This window comes from Euwallacea fornicatus, chromosome 1 (genome assembly GCF_040115645.1).
Source record: "Euwallacea fornicatus isolate EFF26 chromosome 1, ASM4011564v1, whole genome shotgun sequence".
NCBI classification, from domain to species: Eukaryota; Metazoa; Arthropoda; class Insecta; order Coleoptera; family Curculionidae; genus Euwallacea; species Euwallacea fornicatus.
In genome coordinates this window covers 7,742,713-7,770,483 of record NC_089541.1, presented here as the reverse complement: position 1 = coordinate 7,770,483, position 27,771 = coordinate 7,742,713, and the positions used below count along the sequence as shown (strand labels likewise).

Below are 27,771 nucleotides of genomic sequence, written 5' to 3'. Positions count from 1 at the left end.
TGTATGTATTGCTAATAATCATTTCATTATCAACCGCATGAACTTTCAATGTACACCCAACCTTCTAACCCTTATAGCACCAAGATAATAATCTCCACTAAAGGTATTTTCAGCGTTGTACAGTGGACTTCGATTTAGCTCTAGGCCGAAGCTATTTATTTTAATTTAACCCAGTTCTTAGCCGGGTAATCGATACACCAACGTTCGTAAATCTTAATTTGTGACTATCATTTTGCAGTAATGATACATGGAAGGTGCAATGTAGCCTTTGAGGTTATGCCCTTGATAATTGAAAGAGTTTGCTTCATGCTGCGGCTTTAGGTACATAACCTACTAAATACCATTTATAAATCTTCATATTTATATGCTAACTAAATATTAATACAACGCTGATTTCATGCATTTATGGTGTTCAATTGATAGGTTCTCCAATTGGCTATGAAGTAAAAAGGTAATATTGCAAATTGATTCAATTAACTTTCTCGTAATGTGAAAATTTCGTTCGACGTGTTATTGATTAACACCTATAGGCATCACAATTCAACTTCAATACCATTATTGTTTGATTAAATAATCTAAAAGAATTATAGATTAAAGTGATCAATATATGTGGCATGCGGGTTGTTTGAGTTACGGTATACTCAAATATACATTGAAATGCGTTGCAAAGCACCAGCAATCAACCTCAAGAGTACAAAGTCTAAATTGGTTGATATTATAGAGACCTTCCAGCATTTATGCTAAAGTGATTTATCAAAATTCGCATTCATTAATTCGCATTATCCGCGAATGTGAAGTAAGTAAATAAATAAAGGAATAAGCCACCGTATAAATCGGATAGCAAAGTTTGTTAGTTGAAGATTACTGGTAAGTGATAGGTGGTTTGAGAGTTATCTAAGCTTGATGGGATCCAGGAATAACGAAGAGGCTTGAAGTTGAATCAGAAACCGCAACATAATGGGAACAATGGCAATGGACTGAAAGATGGGGGAGTTACTAAGAATACGAAAAGAAAGGAAGGTGTGCATTTGGGCAAGAAACACAGATAGTAAAGCTGTGAGCAAATGTGCTTAACCATAAAATTGGTTGTTCATAGTTGTTCGAACCAAACCGATAGTTAGGCGGGCGAAAAGGTCAGAAATTAGAGAGATTCTCAAGGTTGGCAGTAGATTATATACCTAGAATAATATGTCACTAGTCATACCATCAAACAGTGAATGACCTGAGAATATAAGGAATCAATAGTCTCGAGCCTGTAAACTGAAGTACTATTTAACAGAACAATACAAATATCGAAATAAAAAAATTAGATTGTTTTATAAATTTATCATAATTTATCGAATTAATTTTGGAACGCATCTGTCAACAACTTCACTATGAGATCCATAGGCAGACGGTCAGTTGTTTCAGGTAACTATGTTCAAAAATTGGTTTTAATACCATACCCTTGAATCGGCTTTAACCAATTTGAAGCGTGTTGACTGTAATATTTAATTACCTCATTATTTTATATTTGGTTGAAGGTGTTGAAGCAGAAGAGATTGTTACTTCATACAAGATGGCTCAGAACATTAAATTTTAATGTTGAGCAAATTGAGCTTGAATGTACAAGGCACCCCTAAAATGATAGAATATTTAGAAAAAACAAGGCAAATTCTGCATATATATATTTCAAAATTTATTGTCATGTCACAGTTAGTTAACCAGAGACAGAGAGAGAGAGACAGAAAGAGAAATAGAAAGAGAGAGAGAGAGAGAGAGAGAGATCCAATATTTAAATTAATACGGTTGGTAAGGGAGAGTCACGATTTTTTAGACACTCGCCGTATATTCGGGAATGCTCTAGTTTTAAGATAACAAAGTACCACACAACTTTTGTATTTATCACTTTTCTTTGTGTTGTACAGTATTCGAAGAAAACCGCTCCGTTTTCGTCATTAAATTACTAGTATAACTGTCTAGAAACTTTTCCATTTAACCGGCTTGGTAGCTATGATAGTTTTCCAACATTGCAACACATAGAAGACCAATTAGGAGCCCATTGTATATAGTAGTTTTTGAAGTTTTTTTTTTGCGGATGAACATAAATGTAGAAAAATTAAATGGCAGCAGATAAATTGCTATTCGTAGGAATAACCGTTTATATATGTCAAAATGGTTTCTCTCAGCTTTTTCCAGACGCTTTTTAACTTGCGTTTCACAAATTTATCTGCGCATAACCTGAACTAACCTGAACTGGGAGAGTTACTTTAACGCTTACTTATGACGTCAACATACACAGCTTATGCTCTTCCGTAAATGGTAAACGGAGGGGTAATCTTAATGCATCACACCACGGTAAACGTAACTTGTATATTTAAGTTTTCTGTGCAACAACTATGTATTTATTGGTTTATTGTCACACGACGTGCGTATGCGTATGTCTGCGGACACGCGCGGCGTAGTGTGTGTGTATCTATATATTTTTTATATAATAAGTAGATACACATATCCGAATTGCCTAATACTATTTTCCAGGTTTTACTTGAACGTTTGATTCGTCTTGCGGATTTAACGCTAATTTTCTTGCATTATGAATAACATCCAACAAATGAAAGTGGAAATTGTCACAATGTAAGTTGTTTCAATTTCGTGATATTACAATATATATGTAAGTAGGTCCCTGCGCAGAAATTGCATTATGGAAAAGCAATATGCAGATTACCCCTATACTAAAAATATGTATTTTTCTGATTTAATCTAACGAATTTGCATTCCCTATTTCTAAGTGTAAGTCACAGAATTTCTTTAACAAAATCCATGAACCTGAAAACTTAAATATCTAAAACGTCGCTCCCTTGTAAAACAAAGACAAATATTAAACGCGAAGCACAAAGCCAAAGGCGTACACAAATATATATATATATTTTTTTTTTTTTTTTTTTTTTATTAAGGCCCTATAATACATCATCCAGTAATAACTTGCTGAACAAAGAATTTGAACACATCCTCCCCAAGTGCTTTCTCAGTACATATTCTCAGAGTGAGTCCCAAAACGGGGGGAATTTCTTGTTAAAGAAGTTGTGTAATAAAAGAACTCCACGAGGGGTCACGGTTTTATGGCACCAAAGAAACCATATCACCCTGGAATCGGTCCTTTCTGTAAATATTCCTTTCAACCTGTATTAGGAGAGGAAAGGATGAAACTGGATCTTAAGCAGGAACGCCATTTCCAATTTCCATTGTGTATTGTGTTTCTTCACTTCTTGCGAGATGAGTATCAACTAGGATCTCAAAAATAGTTTTAAAATAGCTTGGAACAAAAATAATGTCGAAGATAAGATGTTTTAGTTGATCATAATTGAGCAGTTTAATTTTAATTGTAAATTTTGGTATTTTCGAATAATTCTGATCGTGCAGTAGCTACATAAGACGCTGCAGTTTTAATACTTTTGTGATAAAAGTAGGTACTAAAGCGGATATTTGTAGAGCTGCAGAACGGGGCCAAAGGATTCTGTGCTAGAACAAAAGATTTCGTGAACTCTCAAAGGTGATTTACCATTTTTAGGACCAAAGGGATTGACCATAATAAAAAGCTTTTTTCTTTGCCACTGCCATTCGTTTAACAAGGACTTCTATAAGGGAGTTCACGAGAATCCTAATCAATAACATCTATACGAAAGTGGGAAAGTTTAACTGCTTTAAATTATAAAGGAGTTGGGGAACTATTTTAGGTGAAGCGCTCTTTTGGTTAAATTACTGCTTTTGTTATAAACTGGATTCACTTTTTTTGCAGTTTTTCCAAATTCGCAGCTCTTTGTCGCAAGTGCCTAATTTAACTAGTAAATTCTAACTCTTCTCTGCTTACGAGGTTTATTATCCAGCTCTATTTCCCTGACACGCCTTCCCTCTATATATTTTAAGAAAGACTAAGAGAAGTTTCTTGTTAAAACCTGGATCGTAAAAGCACCTTATTAACAGCGGCAGCAGCTTCTTATTGAGGGGGAAAAACTGTATTATCAAATATTTTTGTTAGTTTGGAATGCCGCGTTAAAGCAATACAAGAAAATGTTGCTGGAAACAAAACAGTAATTTATAAAATGGTAGAATTTAAAGTGCACCTTTAAGGAAACCAGATAAAAGAGTTATAAAAACACAAAATTTAATGGCAAATCCAAAAATAAAATAAAAAGTTTAAATATAAACAAATTTTGATCCGGTTTGTGATGAAATGGATTTGTTGTTGAGTTTGAGAATTCAAGCTCTATGGACGATTGAGGGACCTGACGATAGCGTAGTTTGCCCTATCACATTCAGGCTGTTATACTACTTCTAATGATTAAAGACAATTAAATGATCAATTTCTAATAATAGTAAATATACGACGATTATTATCGCATTCCCATATAAATTTAAATCGATAAACACATTCACAAGCAATTTCTGCGAGTCGACTTGTCTTGTATCTCTCTCCATGCAAAAAGCACGTCATGCACCAAAGTTCCGTAATTTGTTTCCTGCTATTGTCGATATCGTGGAATTAATTTATCAGACTGGCGCTGAACTTACTGATAAAGAAACCATCAAATGATTAATTAGTGATTTAGTTTCAGTGTTTGTTGTGATGTTAAGCAGCTCGTGTTACAAAGGCGAAAATCTCCGGTGTTTCCTCTAATGATGGCTCGTTGTTTGTAAAGTTAGTCGATTCCTGCTTGAGTGATATCTGTGATTCAATATACTTGTCTAGGTAAACCTCAAGGTTAGTGTAGTGTAATTCTATTCATAAGGTAGGTATGTAATAAATTAAGTTAATAATTGTATTGTTTTCGACCATTGTATAGTTTGTTTAGTTTATGCATGTTTTTTTTCCATGAGGTAAGTATAGGTTGGGGAGATTGAATAGATGAAGTCAAATTAGTTGGTTCGATGATCGTCAATACAAAGGCTGATATTCATATGTTTGATATTAGGCACGAAATTATATTGTAAAAGAAATTACTTGCAAGGAAATCATTTCATGCCTTCAAATATTGCAGAAAATTAACTTTGTCTAAAAATTTGTGTGGTATAACGAATTTTTGCTATAGTCTATATAGGTACATTGCGAAATTGCCGTGTGTAATGATTAATTACATAAGCCGAAGGAATTTGCCTTCTAAAATAGGCCCAAGTGTAGAAATTTAACATTATTTTAGATTGATTATTGTTTATTTGATTACAATCTTTATTCACCATAATGTCAAGGATAGCAATTTTAGTTCTGCAGTGTACATGACATTTTTTGATTTCCTTAAATCTGTTATTTTCTTGCTTTTTCCTAAGTTGTAGTAATAAATAGATAATTATAAACTAACACGACTTTTTCATTGTTTCTTTTTAATTAGCTTTAATATGCCCGTTTACATTTAATTGTAAGGCTTTTCGTTTGTCACGAAATTTTATATCTTGGTTCATATTTATTGTGCTTTCTTCGCTAAAAATTACAAATTTAAACCATTTCTCGCAGAAAATAAATAAATATTTTTTTCAATTGCTTTCTTATCTTTTTACTGAATTAAGTTCATGAATGTATGAGTCGTAAGAGACATCAATACCCAGAGACATCGAATTCAAATATATTCCCTGACACGGTACCAAAATCCAGCAATATATCCGAAATATTTAAAATTACCCATTACACAGCGCCTGTATCCTGTAATCTTTTGAAAGATTTATATTTTCAATTTTCTTGGGAAATTTCGTGTACAACAGCAATGCAACTAAGCTGCATCCATTGCTATTTAAGTCTGAGCAATCTGCATCTGCTTCGCTCTATGTGTATAAATTGAGCTGAAACGTTTGTTTTTCATAAAGAATTTCAATCCGGAGACGATAATAATATACATATTTCTCGTTGAAACTCCGAATTTTTTTCTGGAATAAGCGTTTTTTTCTCGTAAATATAATTTTGTTCGCGACTCCAACATCATAAAATGGAATATCTCGAAGGCAACATAAGAAAATTATAAAACATAAAACATCCTGCATTAATTATCAGTTCGGAGAGTTACTTACTCGGCCTTTACCCTTGGGAAATTACTGATATCGATATCATCGACGTTCCCAGAAAGACAAAAACTTATATGTGAAGCTCCCAAACGTGGGCACTCCCACTTGCGGCAGGTTGTAAAGTTTTCTGATTTTGTGTTTGATAAACAATACGCTATTCAAGTTTTCCAGGGCTGTGGGAAACTTTAAGAAAAAGCCTCGCCTGCCTGTTCGGTTTAATAATAATTAGTGCGCAGTAAATTTCGCGTCATCCTCAACGCTATAAATTCTGTTAAATTGGCTGTCTTTCTTAAATACATCTAAATCTGATTCTGTCGAGTTAGAGCGCAAATTTAATTAATTAGGCAAGAGAGCACCAAGTCTAATAATTACACTCAATCTGTCTACTCTATTTAGGACGAGAACTTGTAATATTGATTGGTATAACAACGTTAAATAACTAAATATAAAACACGATTTGCTCGTAATTGGATTGTACAGAGGACTCTGGCAAATAAACGGAATAAGCAAATACTCCTTTGCAATGGAGACGGATTGAATTAATTGTATTAATATTTGTGTAATACAACTATATTATTACGGTTGCAAATAATAGAACGGTGAACGGAGTAATGAGCAAAATAATTTATTATTAGGGAAAACTGAAAATATGTTGTTTATTTGCCTCATTAACTCTATATGCGGTTAAAGGATATTATATCGTGGGCAAACATTTACGAAAATGTGATTTGAGTCGATAACATCGAGAAATTGGAATACGTTACCTATCATAACATTAGCCGTGATATCCGAAACCCTCCCTATGCGCTGACACTCAATTCAGAGATTTAGGAGGGTCACCTCTGATCGGGAAGAGTGTAAGAACTAACTTCCAACGAGCTTTATTCTTCACATCGAAAATTCGATGATTGGATAAGGTTTCGTAGTCTCACTCTTTTCTCGAGTATCGAAATCCATTTGGAAACAATCCAAATTGTGAATTTATTTGAGAGAATTTTGTAAAATTGTTTGAAAAAAATCGCTTAAACGCTTTGAAAGACACACACGTATTAAATGATAATCTTTAAATATACCGGGGCATCCAAGATGATTTCAGGCACAGAAATTCTCCGCTCAGTATAGAGGCGCTCTCTACAACTATTTGAATGCAGGATCATTTATAAGCGGCCCTTTTATTCCTCAAAAAGGTTAAATATAAAATTCGTGAAATCTTTGAATCTTGGATCCTATGAGATCTTTGAATTTACTAAATATTTTTCTTGGACTACCAGACTTTACATTCAGAACGAATCACGAAGACAAAATCATCAAACATCATTTTAATTCAACTCGATGCGAGGTGATTGCTATTGAGACTAGGCAATCAGACGACTCGGGTGTGACAATTATTCGCACTCAAGTTTCTGAAAAATACACGTTGAATTCGTGTCGAATTAACCTATTGAGAATTCGACAAAAAATTTTAATGCAAACATGTTCAGTTTTCAACGTGAACAGTCCTTATTTCGGCCCCGTCCGATTATAACTAATAGCTAACGTATTTTTTCTTTTTTTTATAGGTAAGTCCGCGCCTGATATGCCTTGAATAAACCTCCACTTGATCGATTTTAGGTAAGAAAAACGTCCATCAAACTCATATTAAGCAATTTTCAAATGCATACCCTCAATCATTTTCAAATCAACGTAGTAAATTCACGTAAAACCTAGTTGGTGTCGTTATTTTAACAAAATCTCTTCCTAAAAAAAGCAAAATCGTGATGACTTTTATGATGTGAAAGGATAAAGATCGTCGAATATTTTTATTGGAAGTTTTTTATGATTTGCAAGCAGTTTTTTTTTAGATTTACAGTATAGCAAATTCCTTGCCTCGTCTATTAAATTAAATTTGCGTCACGAGCAGATTTTTGAGACCAAGATCAAACAGCGAATAATTGAATTTGTTAAACCTGATTTGGTAACTTCGAAAACAACGTTTTGGGGTAAAAATAATTAAGATTATCAATAATGGGATCAGATCTCCGGAGAACCATATTTCGGTTGTATAAATAGACAGAATTGCGCGATTCAACATCATGCTAATTTCTCAGCCACTATGAAACCAGCAAACCGATTCTCTAATCTGAATCTCTAATATTTATTTAAGGTTTTGAATTTTATTAAAACTATGGGAAAACCTGAAATTCCCCATATTACTGTGTTCCATGAAAGTTGAGATAATGCGTCGATCGAAAGTTGTAGCTGCTTAACAAACCATTCGGTTTTTGATTTCCAAACTTATCGAATATATTGGAAATTGGAAATTTGAGAGCTGGGATAAGGGCCGGAATTTGATTGTAAAATGCCACAAAAATTTGATTGATGTATCAGGCCTTAATGAATATTAAATTTTGGAGATGTGTCTATTGTCTATAGGCGGACACTGCGATACACAATAAGTTGGTTATTGCCTTTAAGGCAATAAATAGCTTATTGCTTATTGTGCAAGGTACGTACGATAATTGAGTAAACTGCAGTTGGTCCTCAGAATCGCAAAATAAAAATTCAATTTGCTTTGAGTCAAATTTACCTCAAGGAGTTAATTTTGCAATTGCAAAAGGAGGAAATATTTAAATCTATGGGAGTGCCTAAACTGAATTCGAATGAATAAGAATTCAAGAATAGTTATAGGAATTTTTTTTTAAGATATAAGTCTATTTGATTTTAATCCTGCTTCCGGCTCCGCGTTTAATTAAGTTGTATAATTGAGTCCCCAAAAGACCGGTTTCGACCCCTTTAGATCTCCTCAGTTCGGTTCATCATTTTCATCAATTAAATGCAAACAGTCTTCGGCAATGACAGAAAGATATCACACCAGTATCATCTGTCGAGTTCCCTTTGTTGCATTTCGAGCGTGACCTACAGGACTTGGTGCACCAGTGAGCACAAAAATTTCAAGGAATTGTTCTTTCTCCGAGCACAAACAAGTGAGATCTCAAGAAACAAAAAAATAATAATTTTTTAGGGGTTTTAAATTTCTTCTTTGGAGTAGTTACAAAAACTTCTTAAGGCGTTGTCCAGGGAGTTTAAGGAGTAACGAGGAGTAATCATTATTGGACGTATCCAAATAAAACTTCTTTTTGGATTTATAGCGCGATACGAAGCTACAAAAATATGAGATATTTAAATTTTTCTGGGAAATAAGGAAAAATATTGGGAATACCATTATATGTTTTTTGAAGAAATATTTTGAGTTAACAACACTGACAAGTTTCGTATAAAAATGCCCGAAGAGCCGATCCATTCCAAGTTTAGCAACTGTATTGATTGAACTATGGCATAGCGTAAACTTCAGGCACATAACACTCACACAATGATAATTTATGACGGTAGCTTGCGTATCTTCGAATTTGCATATTCTGGTAGTAAATTTACAATACATATCCGGTGTGCGAGGTTAAGGGGCTTTTGTTTTAGTTGACGGGTTTATACAGAGTCGGCAAGATATAGCGTGACTTTATACCTCCCGCCATGTAGACGATGCAATTGGTTCAGAATGAGGGTAATTTAGTATCTAACAAAAAGCTTTTAATAGTGAAATATATGGTAATTTCTATAGAGCCGAATCTGAGTTGATCCTTGACAACAGAATGGAGGAAATCATTAGAGCAAGTGCCACTTTAGGAAGCTTTTCGTGCTGCTGTTTCGAATTAGAGGACAAAATATTCAATTCACAAAATATGTCCCACTGCAACATTTAAATCCTAATTAAACTAAACGAAAGCTTGACGATGGCACTAAAACCAACAAGAACAATTCATTAATGTTGAACTAGAACGAGTCATATCCACTTTAAGTTTCATTATCCTACATTAAATTTAATTCCGTAATTCAGATAAAAGCAAAGCTAACCGAAACGTCTTCATTAAATGTTGAGAATTTAGCAAAGTCGACTAGTTTAATGGGTGGTCCGGGTTTGAAATACATTAAGAAGCCTCTTCGTCTTGCTGAAATACATTTAGTGAATAAGGCAATTTGAGATCTTACTTCAGGAATGTGTCTTTGTCTCTATGGAAATTCTCTCCAAGGAATTTTTTTTATTCGAAATTGGAAAAAAGATGTTGGCTTATAAACAGGAACTGAGCATTTTGAAGTCCTCTCAATTGCTTAATGGAGAATTCAGTCACGAAGTAAATAGACACTTCTTGTGTTTGGATAGCATTAGTCTGAACTAACTTAAATTAATCTCTACATCAAAGCTCAAGACTCTCCGGATCCCTATTAAGAAGGGACGAAGTTACTTGGGAATTCTCGAAAAATCTTATTTAGAGAAATTTCATGTGTCAGTACTTTTTTTAAAATTCCCGGTCACAGGGGTCTGATGGATTTCTTCACATTCCCCGAAGATTTCACGGTGGACCATTAAGTTACTGTAGAGTTTCTGTTTACACATGCCTAAATTATCCGAAGGATATCGAAAATTCCTGAGTGGAGTGGCTCGATGGGTTTATTTAAGATATAATCTTTAAAGCGCATTGAAAGCTCTTCCAGACAAATATTTCAGGTGAGTTTTTGGTGACCAGGACGTGCTAAGAATTCCGTGTTTTTCCTTCATGAGGGAAAAAAGAAGTGGTTTTAAGAGGATTAAATAACCATTTCGACAAGAGAGAGTTTTTGAGAGAGTGGCCTTTTTTGCAAGGCAAGATATAAATTCCTAACAGCATTTGTGCAAAGATGAGATAGCCCAAATCAGAGTCTTGTAAAGCCAATATTGATATGAAATTAAAATGTAAATCTTTAAAGTAAATAAAGTCTTTTCAGCGCACAACATAGGGCTTGACTTGTTAATATTTTGACCCCGTATTGGCTTTTGTTCTACCAGAAATAACGCTGTGATTTTTAGGAAATGTTAATTTGCCAAAATTTTCAAAAATAGATAAATCAAACGAGTAAAAAAACTCTAAAACATCCTGAAGAATGCATTTATCTTCTTCAAGTTTGTGGCTTTTTACGCTCCTCATACTTAAAGGTTTACAGATTTTGCATGTCACTTTAAGGTAACATAGCAATTTTCAACCTACGAGGGGTGCATAAAGATACAAACTTGGCGAAGATCATTGCATTTTTAAAACATTTTGCAGGTTGTTTTGACTCAACTGATTTATTAACTTAATTTCTTCGTGGTGCTAAATTAACATTTTCCAAGTTTCATCCCAAATCTTTGTGTTTAGATTTGGTCGAGATTGAAAAAAAATGATACTGTAGGTGGCGCTAATAGGTTATTTTTCTGTAAGTTTAACGTACTTGCCGTTGACATTACCAATTGATTAACTCGAACTGAACCGAACTGATGAGATCTAATAGAATCAAAACCGGTGTTTGGGGTGTTCGACTTAGTTAAACACAGCTGAAATGAGATATAAAGTCGTAATATACTATAATTTACTCAGATTTCTCCTACGGCTATTTGTATTTATCTTTAATAGTTTCTAATTAAAAGTTTAATCTTTCGATTTGTATTTGTGTGCAATAGTGTTGGCAATAGTTTGCAAAGGTTTCAGGAAATTTCCAAATTAATCGTTCGCCGAAGGGAGCTCAGGGACGATAAGATGTTAGCAATCCATTTGAATTCGAAGTATCAAATCTTCTACCCTAAATTAAAGAGATAGCGTGGAACATAGGTTTGAGCAGATCGGTTCGTAGGGAAGTTTCCTGCAATAAGGCCACTCATGAGGCAAGAAACCGTGTTATTAAGCAATTATTTTTAAAATAAACAAGACTGAAATTTTTTTTAATGAATCCTGGGCTAACCTAGTTAGCAGCACTAACGACATAAAATGCCGAACTTTAAAAGTAATAAAATCTAAAAAATCGGCACCTCTTCTATTGCCGTGGTATTCGATATCGAGTTACGCACTGCGAGTTCGAACTGGAATCGACGAAACCACACAAATCAAGTAAGCTGATAGCAAATTGCGAATTGGAAATGTTCGATCTGAATCGAAATTGTTTCTATTGGAAAATTAGCGATAATTCTTTTTTGAAAGCTGAGTGAACAAAATAGAAAACTTTCTCCGGCAAGTTGGGAATTTCTTGGACTCATGACAGTCTTTTTTCATCAATTTATACAATTTTCTCACCATTTTACTAATAATTTGTTAAATCGTACTATTGAGTATCTAAATTAGTTTCGAGTGATTTGTTTGAACACCTTTCCGTTCGTTAGCATTTTTAGTTGCAATCAATTATGATAAACACGAACACCATTTTTGCCTTTTTTACTCATGTTTTGAAACCAAATGTATGTGGAATTCCTATTTTAACAAATCCCAATTCAGTCTAGTTTTGAACGCAAGGGACGAATTATAAAAAATACATTGTTTGCATTCATATTGTTAGCCCAGTTGTGCAGAATTTTCCAATAAACAAAACAGAATGTAAAAATTTGAATATCCCTTCATATTTTCCATTTAAATTTTTTGTGAAATTTTGTTAAACACCATTTATGCAAGTTACTTTGTGAGAGGGTAATCAAAAATTTCGATTCAGAATAAATCGCTACAGCGAAATATCGAGATCTTCTCTTTTAAACTAAAAAAAGCTTATTTTTCAGGTGATATGGAAATAATCTAAGTTAACCTCAAAGAGTTTTTCATATATATTACAGGGCATTGATTCTAGTTTATGCACAAAATCCTGTTTTTTATTCTTTAATTATATTTCTGTTTTTTATAATTTTGTAAAGCTTGCAAACTGTTTTTAATAAAATTTAAAAAACTAGCAAATAACCTACAATATACATACGTAATGCCAGCCCGATTTACATTTAAAATTACCCTTTGTATTTCCAGTCAGTTACGTCCCTTACTCATTCTTGGCCAGTCTTTCCTCGGGGGCAATTGTCCAACTCGTTCCCTACAAATTTAAAATACAAACATCTTATTCGGTCTTTTGCAGTTATTTACTGCGGCCATTTATTCTTAGCTAGAGTTTTATTAAACTTCAAGACTGATCTGGCCTGTCGAGTTAATGATTAAATATTTGTCATGTTTTCTCTTGAGGGGGACATTTGTTTCGAAAAAGTGAGAGGTTCGTAATAAGAGGCAATTTGGTTCAATTATGTAAAAGTACCATTAAATGGAGAATTGCAACTATTATTGTCTTTGTCGTCATCATGGCGTGATGTTTGCTCCTGGTTCTACGGGAGAACCACGCGAAATATAACAGATTGACAATAGCAGTAATAATTACAGTAATTATTTCAAAGCGTTAACGAATCATTAATATTCTGGGAACTATTTGCAATCATATTATTCCAAATCAGATTCATAAACACAATACTGTATACATTTGTGTGCGGACGCTCAAATTTCAAATCAATTTTCCAGTTTAATATCATGAAGTAATGAAATAAATATGTATGTTTAATGTGATGAAATCAATAATTTTCTCATATTTCAGACATTTTTATTTGTTTATTAAATTTATCACAGCAAATCCAGTGCAGTCACAAATGGACCTCTCTGATATAAAAGTTCTCCATTTAAATTAAAATTTTTAAAATACTTAATAGTCCTAACTAATTTTCATAATTTTGCGACTATCTGCCATTTCAAGCTTCGATGATCAAACTAAATATGAATTTGAATTTAATGATTCCTCCTTATTTTGTCCTATCCAATTTAGAACACATAGAGGTATCGCGTAATATCCGTTTCCAAATTCAGTGTTTGTATTACTAAACAGCTTAAATTTGGGAACAGATTGATTTAATATCAAAACCGAAACGCAATGTGAACGATATTTATGCTCTATTATTGCACACATTGCCAGGTTAGTAACTCTAACTGATACATTTATAAATATTCAATTTGAGAGCTTTTGAGGGATGTTTCGGTGGGATACTTCGGAAATTCGTATGAATTTCCGGAGAATCGTGTGTACATTGAAAACAGATTTGGTCGGTATTATTTTATATGGGTCGTAATCAAAAGAAGAAATTGATAAGTGTATATGACGTGTCTTGATGGAGAGAAATACCTGAAGTGAATCGATATTAACATGATTTTTTTATCTTAAAGTTCTATAAACATTCACACCTTAACGTTTTTGTCTGCATACTTAACTAACACTTTCTATATACAGGACGTTTCAGAATTATGGTGACAAATCGATAGAGGTAACAGATTATCGAAAAACAAATATAATTTACTTAACAAAATATTGTCTTAAGACCCGTCATTTCTGAGATACAGGGTATTAAAATTCTACTTTTTTGTTCTTTTTTTTTTAGTTTATATTCAAACTACTGGGATTATTGAAAAGAAAATTGGTGTGCCTTTGTTTCGTAATCCGATAAATTTGATGGGAATAATTAAAATTTTGTACATGGTAGAGGGCGCTAGTCACGCGTATTATTACATATTTTCATCCAAAACTTTTTGAAATTTAAATTTATCGGTAAAAGAGTTCAAGAATATTAAAGAACTGCCAATTCTGCATAAAAAAATTACTCTTAGTAAAATACTCTAAAGTGAACGGTAGCCCAGAAACATGACTATTATTATCATATCGACTTTAAACGCTTTAAAAAAAAAGTCTGAGGTTTTTCTATCATTGCTTTCAATACTATCTGATTACAATGAAATAAACACTAATATTACAATAAATGTTCAAAGTGATGACCGCGTTGGTCAACACATAAATTGCACCGTCGTAAAAAGTTTTGTTCTATCCTTTGGAAAATTCCTGGGGTATTTCGAATCACATCAAAAGCATTGAAAATTCTTTCACTTAATTCTTGAACATTTATTACTGGTTTCGTGTACACTAAACCCTTCACATGATCCCAAAGAAAACAATCCAAGGGGGTCAGAACGGGGGAACGAGGAGGCCATGTCACTGGACCAAACCTACCTATCCAGCGTCTTCCATAAACCTCATTAAGATGATCTCTTACTGCTCTACAAGAATGAACTGGAGCACCATCATGCTGATACCACATTTTGCTACGTACCACTAGTGGCATATCCACCAAAAGCTCTGGTAAATTATCACATAAAATTTGCAAATATCTGTTTAAATTTAAATGATGTGGTAGTACAATAGAACGTAGTAAATGGTTACCTATTATTCCAGTCCAAATATTGACTGAAAAGCGGTGTTGGTGGTTTTCAATGTGCGTCAAATGATGATTTTCTTCGTTCCAAACGTGGCTATTGTGGATGTTGAAATATCCGTCCCTAGTAAATTGCGCTTCATCACTAAATAGTATCAATTTGACAAAATTCTGATTTCTTGCAATGCGCCGAATGTGCCAATGGCAAAAACTAATTCGCTTCGGGTAATCATAAGGGACCAGTGCATGCACTCTTTGTGGGTGATATGGATGTAAGAGTTGTTCGTTCAAAGTTCTCCAAACTGTCGAGTTTGAAACTCCCAATTCATTAGCAATTGCCCGAGTACTCGTGGATGGTTGATTTTCAATTCTTTGGAGGATGACCCCTTCTACTTGTCCAGAACGAACTCTTCTTGGTGCACCAGCATCCTACCTATTAAGCAACAATGTACCACTTTCACGCAAGCGTCTAACAATTGTTGCAAATTTTGCCCTACTAGGATGTCGTCAAGTAGGAAATGTTTCTTCGTAAATTCTTTCGGCTTCTCTTGCGTTACATTGAGTTTGAAGTCGATATGACAATAATTGTCATTTTTCTGGACAACCGTTCACTTTAGAGTATTTTATTGAGAGTAACTTTTTATGCAGAATTGACAATTCTTTAATATTCTTGAACTCTTTAACCGATAAATTTTAATTTAAAAAAGTTTTGGATGAAAATATGTAATGATACACGTATAACTAGCGCCCCCTATTATGTACTAAATTTTAATTATGCACATCAAATTTATCGGATTACGAAACAAAGATACACCAATTTTCGTTTCAATGGTTCCAGTAGTTTCAAAATAAACTAAAAAAAAGAAGAAAAAAGTAGAATTTTAATATCCTGTATCTCAGAAATGACGGGTCTTAAGACAATCTTTTATTAAGTAAACTATTGTATATTTATTTTTCGATAATCAGTTACCTCTATCGATTTGTCACCATAATTCTGAAACACCCTGTATATATATATATATATATATATATATATATTAGTAGTATTTATTACCTATATCATAAATGTGTTAAAAGCGGATTTTCCTACCTGCTAACGACTGTCTTTCTACATCGACTATGTCGTATGTTATTGTGAAATGTACAGACGTGGTTTAAATTGAACAGAGTTTCCTTTCAAGCTCAATCGTTATGATGTTTATGTTCGCTTTTTCAGTCTCAAATATTTTATACATTCTTTTTGTTTCTATGAGATCGCAGAAACTTTTCCCTAATACGAATAGATTCTTATTAGCATTGAAAAGAATTTTCTTATGTGCTTTGTCGTGCCTAAATGTTGAAAAAAAATTTATTTAATCAATCTTGATATACTGCCCTTTCAACAAGGCTGTACTTTCTAGACATCATCAGTTTTTCATCAGACATCAAATTTATAAAATTATTATTCCATTTATATTTTTCACAAGACTTCATCTTCCATTTAGTACAACTAAATAAATGAAACCTACGTTTCCGGGCAGCTAAGAGAACGTTTTCCCTTACGACTTTCGCAGAGATTGTGTTCTGGTCACGTCGTTATTTACTGTATTACCGGTATCGACCTGTCCGACACACTCAATTGTATCGTTTATTTCCACTCGATGGCTAACTCGACAAATTGGTTAATGCACTCTGGTACAAATAACCGGGTAAATTTATTTATTTTTGCTATCCTCTTAATACTTATTATATCATTGAATAGATATAACGGATTTTGCTACTAGAAGTAAAAGTAGGTCTTTTTTGTATTGAACGTAGAGGTTGAGGCTCATAGCGCAGCTCAAGCCCGTAGCTAGATGAAGCATAACAAAAACCTTTTACTCCGACTAATGTATATTTTTTTTTAGACAAATTCTCAACGAATGTGACTAATAGATATCCATTAGTAACAGAATTATGATACCAATTTTGCAATTTTTAGTATATCGGATGATTCAGGAAGATGGCTCGCCTTTATAACTTTTTGTTTTTGAACTTAGAAAGTTGAAATTTTGAAGGAAGTTGTATGAGAATAGAGCTGAATGATTGACATTAATGACGTTTATCTAGCACTTCCGGTTTAACCGAAAATAACTTCAACTTTCGAATTATAAATGTAATTCCCTATAAATTTTTACTTTTTGGAATGTAGAGGTCATTTTTAATCTAAAAATATGTTATTGAAGAAATATATATTTGCGGTTTTTTCATCTCGATCTACGCCACTGAGGCATGCGTAGTAGGTACAATTTTAGGTCAGATTTATGGGGAAAAATTCTAAGTCGTCATTTTATTAAGTACTTTTTCTTTTATATGTAATTTAAATATCGAAAAACAGTTTTTTCCATTTATCTTTCGTTTTTCGAAAGACACATGATGGCTTATATGCGATTTTCTAAAAGACTATTTTCTCCTGATTTTTTTGATACTAAAAATAACGTATGTTCATTTCGAAATGAACCGTTAATGCATTAAAACATTTAAATTTAGGAAATAATATATTCGCCATGAAATACGTCACGGGCGTCTTCGAAATGACAAAAAAATATATATTTTTACTCGTAGAAATTGTGTACGGTCATGAAAAAGCAACCGAATTAAATAATAAAAAAATGCAAAGTTATACCAAAATTAAAACAACTGATATGATAATAGTATTTGGAGAATGTCGTCGACAGCGTTCCGATGCCCTGCGACTTTATGTGGAAAAATTTCTACTTAGAAATCATCCAGGTCGTTACTGTTTTAAAAAAATGTGTCAACAAAATGATAACGAGAAATGCTAATGAAGAAGAAAACTTTCTTCTCAGTGGAGATAAAGAAATCGAATCATAAATCATTGAGTAGCTCGACATGAAGAAACCGCAAAAAATATATATATTTTAAAATGATGTATTTTTAGAGTAAAAGTGGCCTCTAGAATCTAAAAAAGTAAAAATTTATAGAACATTACATTTAAAAATCAAAAGTTGAAGTCATTTTTGGTAAAACCGAAAGTGCTAAATAAACGTTATTAATGTCAAGCAATCGACTCTATTCTCATGTAACTTCTCTCCAAATTTCAACTTTCTAAGTTTAAATACAAAAAAGGTATAAGCGCGGGCCCTCTCCTTGTATTACTCGGTATATTTTAAGCTATTAAACGTCCAATTCAATGATTTATATTACATTACAACTTTACAAAAGCTCCTCTTTGATGTAATTAGAAAAATAAATAAAATTATGTAATCGTTACACGACTCGTCTCATCGATTTAGCATTGTAGTAGTACAACGCCTTGGTGCATAAAAGTGTTATTTTTCGTGTCCAATTAGTACCCAAATCAAAAATGATTCTATTCTGTAACCGTTTATCGCATTTAGGATATGTACGGGTACATTGCGGAAGGAAATCACAATTTGGAACAGTTATGGGCACACATTTCGTATATCCGAAACCATGCCATTTTTAATATGTCCAAAGGTCGAAAAAATCTGCGATAAATCTGTGCTCTAAATTGAGAATGAAAATTTGCCTTTTTGCCCCTATTGTGGAGTGCTTGCATGGTTTTTTTACTTCTACTATTTTACATTTTTGATTTTACCTTAAATCTCTTAAATCCGAAATCGGCCGTACTAGGAGCAAGTGCTAGGTAGAGGATGTTTGTTTTAAAATTCCCAACCTTCATCACTTTACATAATTGAGTTGTCCACCCTAAGCCCTTACAAAAATTCATATAAATCATCGCTATAGATAAGGTTTTCTCGAATAGTGCCGACCAATCTAACTATGAAATGTAGAAACTTACGTCTCACAAGAAAGAGGCTCTGTAGTTACTGCGGTTTCGCACTAACCCTTATAGAAAACGTGGATACCTTTTATAATTAATTATTTTAGTTGTTTCTATCCCTCGGCAGTGTGAATAAAATATGTCAATCTCCTAATCGATACGAATTAATAGCAAAAATAAAGGATTTTCGTGTATATAAATGCAAATTGGGGCTGAAGGGATTACTCTCGATTAACATAGGATCCGTGATCAATTAACTATTACCGAGTGAACACACATTTCGGATCGTGAATACCAGTAATCTACCAATTCTAACTTGAGTGAAATTTAGTTTTGTAATCGTTTTAGCCGGTAACTGACGGAACATGAGATAAATTAAACTTCAATATCTGACAGCGCACACAATTGGTTGTGCACGCCTAATGGAATCCATTAATAAGTGTGTTAAACTGGGCAGTACATTATAACATCAGGTGTAAAATATGTCTTTTTCATCGAAATGTCACCCGAATGTGAGAACATAAAACCTTCATATATGGACATTTCTCCAAGATTACAGTTCTGTAGGAAAGATTACTAAATACTTCCTGAATCATTTTCAAGCGCTGCGGTCTGTTTACGCTCGCCTCCATTCAAAAATTTCCATCACAATTTATTTGCAGCACATTGCGGTTTTTGGCTCATATTACTGATGATGTTGTCTTTTCATGTTTAGATTCATTCCACAAATGTGTATGTGGTGCACTCAACATATGTTATGACGCCATTTTTTAATAAGCTATATGAGGGCTTTACACACTGCTGCTCTCTAATCTCCATTAATACACGCCAAAGCACAAAGCTTTCTATTAATTTAATAGGTACATAAGCAATCTAATTTCAAACATGAGTTCGATAACTCTGCAAATGTGAACATGGCATAAAGCCCATTCAGTGCTGATGTAGCACAAACTTCAAACTTGAACCTAATGGTAGCAATAAGTAAACTGGGGCCATTCCAACAATATAAATTGCCGTATGTGCAAGCAGCCTGAATTATTAGGCGTATTATATTTCAATTTCTGCTCATAATTGAAATTACTAGCAGTACAAATTATATATCGCAGGTCTATTTTGGTATAAGGTTAGAAGAAAGTAATTATATTACGTAACATGAAAATTCATAGTAGTTCCATTAATGCCATTCCATGTTTATTTATCGTATTAGAGAACAAGGTTTTCATTCATTGTGTACGGGTATTATTTGCATCTAAATATAGTTTTGTGTGATTTGCATAGCGCGTAGACAGTAAATATGAATAGAATTTCAAATTAATGTAATCTATCAATTTGTCTTCTATTATACAATTTTTTTTTTGTAAATAAAGTTTTATGTATAAATTTGGGGCTTCGGAACGGTGGAACTGCAGGCTATCTAAAATTGAAACTAACTGAGAATAGCACTGACCTCTCACTAAGAGCTTGGACTAAAACCCCGGTTCGTTTTTCGTTGATCAAAAAAAGTAACAACACTAAAGTATAGGAAAAATCGGTGCTCTATCGATGATGGTTTCATCGTATCTTTTTCCCGACTTTAAATGTCGGTGAAAATCGTTTCCATGGTTATTGTCATGTTCGCACATTTAGATAAAAAACTTGAACCTCAATGGATCTCCATTAACCTAAAGGTTTGAAATTGCAATTGTAAACAGGATTATTTTAAAAATTTTCCCTGCATATATCATCAAAAATGAGAGACAATAGGGACCCCATTTTCTCTTTCATCTGAAGCCCCTCTCTGTCACTTTATAGCTACCAACACCAGGTTTACAAAAATATGGGACAAAAAACGGATACTCCATAAAACTAAGTTCGACGCGATGTGTGGTAAACAGGACAGCTAACAACATAACAGTCATCGATATCAGTGTCGATTGTAAAATTTTCGTCAATCCGAAAGTACCAGATTCTTCCAATATTTACGTTTCCATACATTTCTGATCCATTATATCCACATTTCGTGGGTCACTTAAATAGACAGATTTGGATCTCACATCAATCCGATATCGAATAACTAATTAAAGTGCCGAACTAATATTACACAACGGGCTATAACACCACCTTACAAATTTTCTCTGGCACTTCTATCTTTCTGTGTGAAACATTTAAACACACCTGCATTCAAAATCTTCCATTACACTTTACAAACCCTCCATCTATGGAAAAAGATTTTAATTTAGATTGCGGCCGACCATGCATTTCAACAACTAAAACGGAAACGCATTCAGATCCGTGTTGTTTCATTGCTATTTCAGGTATACACCACCATTTGCATATTATTTCAAAAAGATATTTCATCTTTGGCCAACTGCAGTATGAGTAAATAGATAATTTACTCCATATCCGAGATTTCGCTTCTGAAATTTGTTATGAGAATTTCATACTTTAGATTTGATCGAAACATCAATACATTTAATAATTCCATAATGTGACCCACTTCTAGAATATGTTTCGTACTATATTGGAACAGTAAATAACCAATGTGGCCACAAACTGGTCCTCCGTTTTCCACACCGCAGAAGACTCGTAAATCGACGAGCGGACAATAGGAAAATTTAATTTTCTTTCCTCCCTTTCGAATCACTACTTCGATTGATTTGCGAGTGAGCTCAATCTACACAATTCAAATTGGTATGGCCATTACATTGGCTTCATATAAATTTTGCGAGAGTGGCTTTAGCCAGTGTTTATAGTAAATTTGAAACTTATTGATAACATGGCGAAAATGGGATATAATATTTCGTATTCCGGGGCACTTTACACGTCACCTGCAATCTTCTATCTAATTTCCTCGGAAGGGTACATGGATGGGCTAAGTGAAGGAAGTTAAAAACTCGCTGATCAAATTACCCATTAGCCGAAAAAACACAGAAAGATAAAAGTGCCACTAAAACGCTGCTTTCAACGGCAAAGTGACTCTAATTAAATAGCTGGCCCTAAGAGCATTCCTCTAAGAGGCAAATTACATTGGCCAATATGTCACCCTATTTTGGCCATTAAGTCCATAGCGGAATAATCAACATTCTATTTTCCATAAAAAGAAATAAATAGTTTTCATGCAAACGCACGTAACATAAATTGTCAGATATCCGTGACAATCTATAATTATAACTTGAACACAATTTGAGGTCGAAACTACGAATTTTCTTCTCGTTTTCCGTTGCACCGTTGCATTTTAAACATTTAATAGCTGTTTCTCAGCTTTTCTGAGATCCAATGAAACTCAGATATCCGGGTGTTTAATTAGTGTTTGTACGTTCAGGTTTTAACCCTCTTTTAAACAAACATCGTAAATATTTTTAAACCAGTCGGAATGAGGAAATTAATTAATGCAATGGCTTATTGGAAACGGGTAAAAAATCGTGTTTTTTTATCCAGAGTTCAGAAACAGGTTCATAAACAGCTTTATTTTCATTATGCTGAAGATTTATTTATTTTTTTGTTCGTTTTTTTTTGTATCGAAGCAACGAATTGTTTGTGGGATGTGAATATCATAATAAATGGATCTGATTATATCCGTGGAAAAAGGTAGAATCATAGAATGGAGCGGTTGGTTCAAATGGGGATGCAAGGCTTTGTTTGCCTTATATGTATCTGGATTTTACAAAAAGTTACATTGAAATTTGTCGGTGAAATTGATGATAAAAAATCCATCGACACCGGATCTGGTGGCCGGGCGAGCCGATTGATGTTGGTCCCATAAACCAAAAATTGCGGTACGTTTTTTGTGTCGTGTGCAGGACAATCATCTTGTTGGAACCAAACTTCTAGAGCTAGATAGATGTTCTACATTAGAACACGTAAGTTATACTTTATTTCGGGAAGAAAGTCTAAATCAAAACAGTGGATCTCGTTTTGAAAAGGTGAATTATTCATATCCTTAGAGCGTAATATCAGTAGTTGAAAGACTAGTTTGAGTTTCTCGATAATTAAATTCAGAAACACGATGTATTAAATACCTGGGTTTATAATTGCTACATGGAAATGAATTGAACCATGTAAGTGACACCATGCAGGTTTGCTACATACTCGTAACACAAACTCTCCACTTTTAAAATATTTATAAAAGTGTGCTTATATCCAATATTTATTCAGGTCAAACAGAAACTGACAAAGGTAAACACACCTGCCTTTCGAAACTGGTATTTTCAAATCGAGGCATTAAAAATATGAATAAATTTGCTGTATGAAACGAATTTCCTGCTTGATAAATATTTCACAGTTCATCGTTTGTTTCTATCTTAATTTACAAAAACCATATTTGGGAATTGAAATTTAATAGAAATTTCAACGTGTACCAGTTTGGTACACAGTTATACAAACGTGGCCCAAATTAAAATTTAATCAAAAATGTTTTAATGCCCTCGGCGTTGAAATTTAATACAATGCGCCGTGACATGAATAGCAACTCATTGACCAAAAAACAAGGAAAAGATTAATTCACTTAAGCTTTGGGATTTGCTATTTTTAAAATTCAAAAGTTCAATATGGTGATTTAAAATTAATTACGTCCATAATACAGATTTGTTCAAACTGGACAATTGGGAAATGAGTTAAGTAAACCGCCAATTTTGCAATATCACCGGCTCAGTTAATGCTGAAATTGAATCACCATGATCAATACATCAAAATCCAAGAGCCCTATATAGCAAATGCATTAAAGCACCAGATTGGATTGTTAAACGGCCCATGGCAATTCGCATGAAAGAGATTCAGTATAGTGTCTAGCACAGGGCCAAATTGAATCCTAATTGTGATGATTGTTATGAGTAAATCATTTTAATTTCATATTGATTAGAGTTATTATTAATTTGTCATTCGAATTTCGGGTGAAAGTAGTTGAATTGTCGTTAAAATTTCTATTAGGAATACCCAATTTTGCCCTGCAAATTGAGCAATTAACAAAGAATGATTCAATCAAACGCAGTCGATTATTTTTTACCGTTCGAATGATGGGGATTATTTAAATATTCGGCGTTTTTTAGAATTAAATTAATGGCGTTAGAAAGCGAGTTTGAAATTGCAGTGTATTTTGATTCAATTTTGCAAAATGGTAAGGAGTTTGTTAGCGCAAAATATGTAAAACGTTAGTGCAAAATGGAATAGCAAATTGCAGTGCAGTTTCGTACCAGTCAAACGGGTTCCGGGATGTTCCACTTTTCCCAAATAATTTTTTTTTTAATAGGACTGCTGGCGTTGCTAAACAAATGCCATGAGTTTATTGCATCGATATAAACGAACAATACAATAACGGTATGGTCCCCCTATAATTTTGTAATTAACAATATTGTTTTGGTGAGTACATACATTCAGGAAAAGTCAAAGGAAAATTAACTGGTTCTCCGTCAAACTTTCTCCATCATTTCCGCGTTTCATGCTTTATGAGCTTGTCTATAAACTCGTAATTTTGGCCCTCCATGAGACTTCAAGCATTTGTAATAGATTTGTGTATGGGTAAAGTAATAAAATGAAGGGAAAATTACAAGCTGTCACTCTCAAGGAAAATAAATTAAAAAGGCAATTTTTCATTCACATACGAGGGGTATTCATCCAATTTGTTCCGAAGGACTTAATCGCCGGATGGTATGTGATAAAAACCAATTTCATATCCAGCTAAAATAAATTTCCCTCGAGCCGCGAAAACATTAGTGAATAAGCGGATAATCTGTTTTCAGCAAAATTATGGCGTTAGATTTAATTTCCTATTTTAAGCTCGAGAAAATTATTCCTGACTTCAGGCTTTTCCTCGTTCGCGGAAATATTTTTTATGTTTGGCCATTTTATGGATCCCTAGTATCTCCAGGACCCGCAAGGGATTTTCGGATTACTGAGACATTCTCATTTCCTCAGATCGACAAGAATTTTTCATCGTTTCTATGCCTAAGTATCATATCCACGACTGGAAGTATGAGATTCCAGACCCTAATTTTATGAGGGCCAACTTACTAATGTGCTGTAAAAACTGGAGCTCTAAAAGAAACCACGATTAAAAAACTTCTCCGTGGAATGCAACTTCGAGAAAATTTTTCTCGTGGTGTCTGCAATCCCGCTAAAGAAGTAATTGGAAAACTACTCTGAAAGCATCCAAAACTGTCACGTATTCAATTAATTCGCTGGAAATTTAAAACGAAAGTTGAGAGAGTCCCATTTTCAGATTCCAGCTGGATAAATGGAGACTTCTGAGACGCTGACGATACAGCGCATCGTACATAACATTTTTTATCTCGCCACTGAAATCTCTGGTCTTATCATTGGTGTTCAAGTTAATCAACGCTTATGTTTCAGCCAACTTTCAGGAAATTAAACACATTCCTAATTAAAGGTTTGTTTATTTTCAAAATCATAATGAAATTAACTTCTACCTGCGAGCATTATCGTTCTAAAATTTATACGTCCCAAAATTTCATTGTTGTCTTCAAAGTTTCGTTCGTTAGATGGTTGGATTGTCCAAAGAGTTTCGTACCTGTGTATACAGGTTTTGCTACGGCTGCTAAAACCAAATTTGCAAGCTAATGTTATCTGCAGCAACGTAAATGAGGGTTTAACAAAGTTTTTGACATGACATGACGAGGCTTTATTTTCCTAAAATACAAAAGAAAGTATGCTTTTGAAATCCCGTAATTTAGATTGTTCCCGTTGATCTCCTGCTGGTAATAAGTGTGCCTGTTAGGGTTAGTTTTTAGGTAGGTGAGGGATAAACTGATGATTCGGATTAGTTTTAGTTTTATCTATAGTATTAGCTATAAGCCTGCCTTCCTCTTTCTTTGTTATGTGCTCTTCATTAACATTTGTATACGTTTTTATTTACCAATTATTCAGGAAGTCGTTGTTATTTTTATTATTCCGCTTTTCTTGGCTGTAGTCGGCTTTTATATTGCCTCGTTCAATTTTTTAGTTTGTTTAGTTATTCGATCATCCTTTCTTTTTTTTATTTGAGCATTTTTCGAATCACTCTTTTTTCCTTAGCTAGGTTGCTGCCGATAGCTTTTCCGTTTATTTTTTTCAGCGTCTGGTGGCTTTCTTTTTCTCTTCTTCATCTCAGCTGCCGCAGTTTCTCTTTCCTTTTCTCAGCGTCTTTCATGATTTTAACGTCGTCCGGCCTCTTTCGTTTTTCGATGATTTTAAGGAATCTCTTGTTTCAGCACTCGCTCCTGCGCTAATTCCATTGAGAGCTGTTAAATTTTTATAATTAACATTCTAGCATATTTTTAAATAACAATATTTATTTCGTTTTGGCTGAAATGCATCCAATTAAGTACCTTTATAAAACATCAGAGTTTTCCAGTAGCCAATTACCAATTTCATTATTAATTTTAATAAATAAATATGTCAGTATTAGGTATATATAGTTACAGATAAATAAAATGTTTCGAATTCGCTTCATTTAAATAAATACGAATTATACTTTTTAATGTATGGCTATATATTTTTCTGATTATTTTTTATAATGATTATCCAATTTGCATTATCAATATACCCTACATACGTATTGCGTCACAAACATATGCGTCGGAAAAATCGAGCAAGGAAAGCGAGATGGAAAATGGAGCAGGGAAACCGGGGAACAGGCAGGGAAATGGGGCAGGAAAAAGCGGGCAGTAATACGACACTTCCAGAACAATATTTTCCTTTTCGGCTGATCGGTAAATCCTCGCATATTAATCAAGCATTTTTAACCGAGCGATCAATCTAATCACTCCTTTTTCCGTTGATAAAATTGCAAATTCGCCTCGCTCAAAAAAATTATTCCACGTAATTTATGCCTGGGAAATTTGTCAGCCATTTGTTTAAATCCCAAGGCTGCCATTTATTCATGGAACTGGTAACTTTCCGAATTAATCAAACTTGGAAAATGCACCTGGGCAGCAGCTTGTCTCAAGTGTCGCTTCAAAGTGAGTCTCACTTCTTTTAAAGACCGTTACAGTTAACATAAAAAACTTCGTTTGAGTTAGTAAAGTTGGGCCCATGTATTAATTAACAGTCCCCAATTAACGGAAAGTGCGTGCTTAAAAGAACTAAAAGTGCCTCCTTTTAGAAACGTACGCCCTTAGAAAAAATTCAACCTAACAAAAGGATTGAAATTACAGGAACACAAGGGTGGAAATTAAACGCCCTCATTTCATTCACATGCGGAGGCAAAGCCTTGAAATTACAATGCAGTTTTACTTTATGTGTTTCCGTTAAAATTCATTAAAAAAAAAATCACTTTTTTGCCACACAAAATGTTTTATTCCTTGGAGGCACCCTCAGTGGGCAGATTTTCGAAATAAAACCTGACAAGAATATCACATAAATGTTTCAACCGATGCCGTACCTGATAAAAAATTAAGAATCCATGTTAAAGCTTTGAAACTGCCGCACACCCCATGTCAAAATTGAATATTATTTATTTAGGGGCCAGAAGTGGGTCTGGTATTTCTCATTTTGCTCGAAAATCGGGTTTGTGCAAGACGAAAATCAATTTTGAGGAGCAGAAAGTTACATTTTCTTGTTAGTCTAAATTTTTTTTTATTGTAGGTGAAACTGCCTGGAATTGCTGAAACCCCCGACCGAATATCCGGTAAGTAAAAAATTTCAATTATCAAATTGCCCTCACATGAAGAACTCAATTTTGCCTCAAAGAAGAGTACTGAACGTTTCACCAGTTTAAATTTGCGAAAGCTCATTTTATTTTCACCCCGTTTCAAGTGGAGTACATCGAAATAGCAGGGCTATATTTAGAAACTTTAAAGGTAACCAAGTCAGTTGGGCATTTGAGTTTGTTTGATCAGCTTTTACAATAACTCAGTCACCCGAGGAGAATTTCAAAGGATTTTTGCATAAA

The 27,771-nt window shown here is 33.8% G+C and overlaps 1 protein-coding gene across 10 annotated transcripts in view; it reads left to right on the top strand.

Annotated features, from left to right (window-relative positions):
* The window catches only part of cpx (complexin), a 220,394-nt gene that overhangs the window by 35,141 nt on the left and 157,482 nt on the right, over window positions 1-27,771 (top strand). For 5 of the 10 annotated variants that reach the window (XM_066290630.1, XM_066290703.1, XM_066290793.1 and 2 more), the window contains one exon: window positions 27,465-27,507. The gene's annotated coding sequence lies outside the window, so the exon portion shown is untranslated. Of the gene's footprint in view, window positions 1-4,515; window positions 4,767-7,586; window positions 7,639-27,464; window positions 27,508-27,771 lie in introns of those variants that run through there. The other 5 variants (XM_066290551.1, XM_066290469.1, XM_066290856.1 and 2 more) reach the window with 5 other exon arrangements.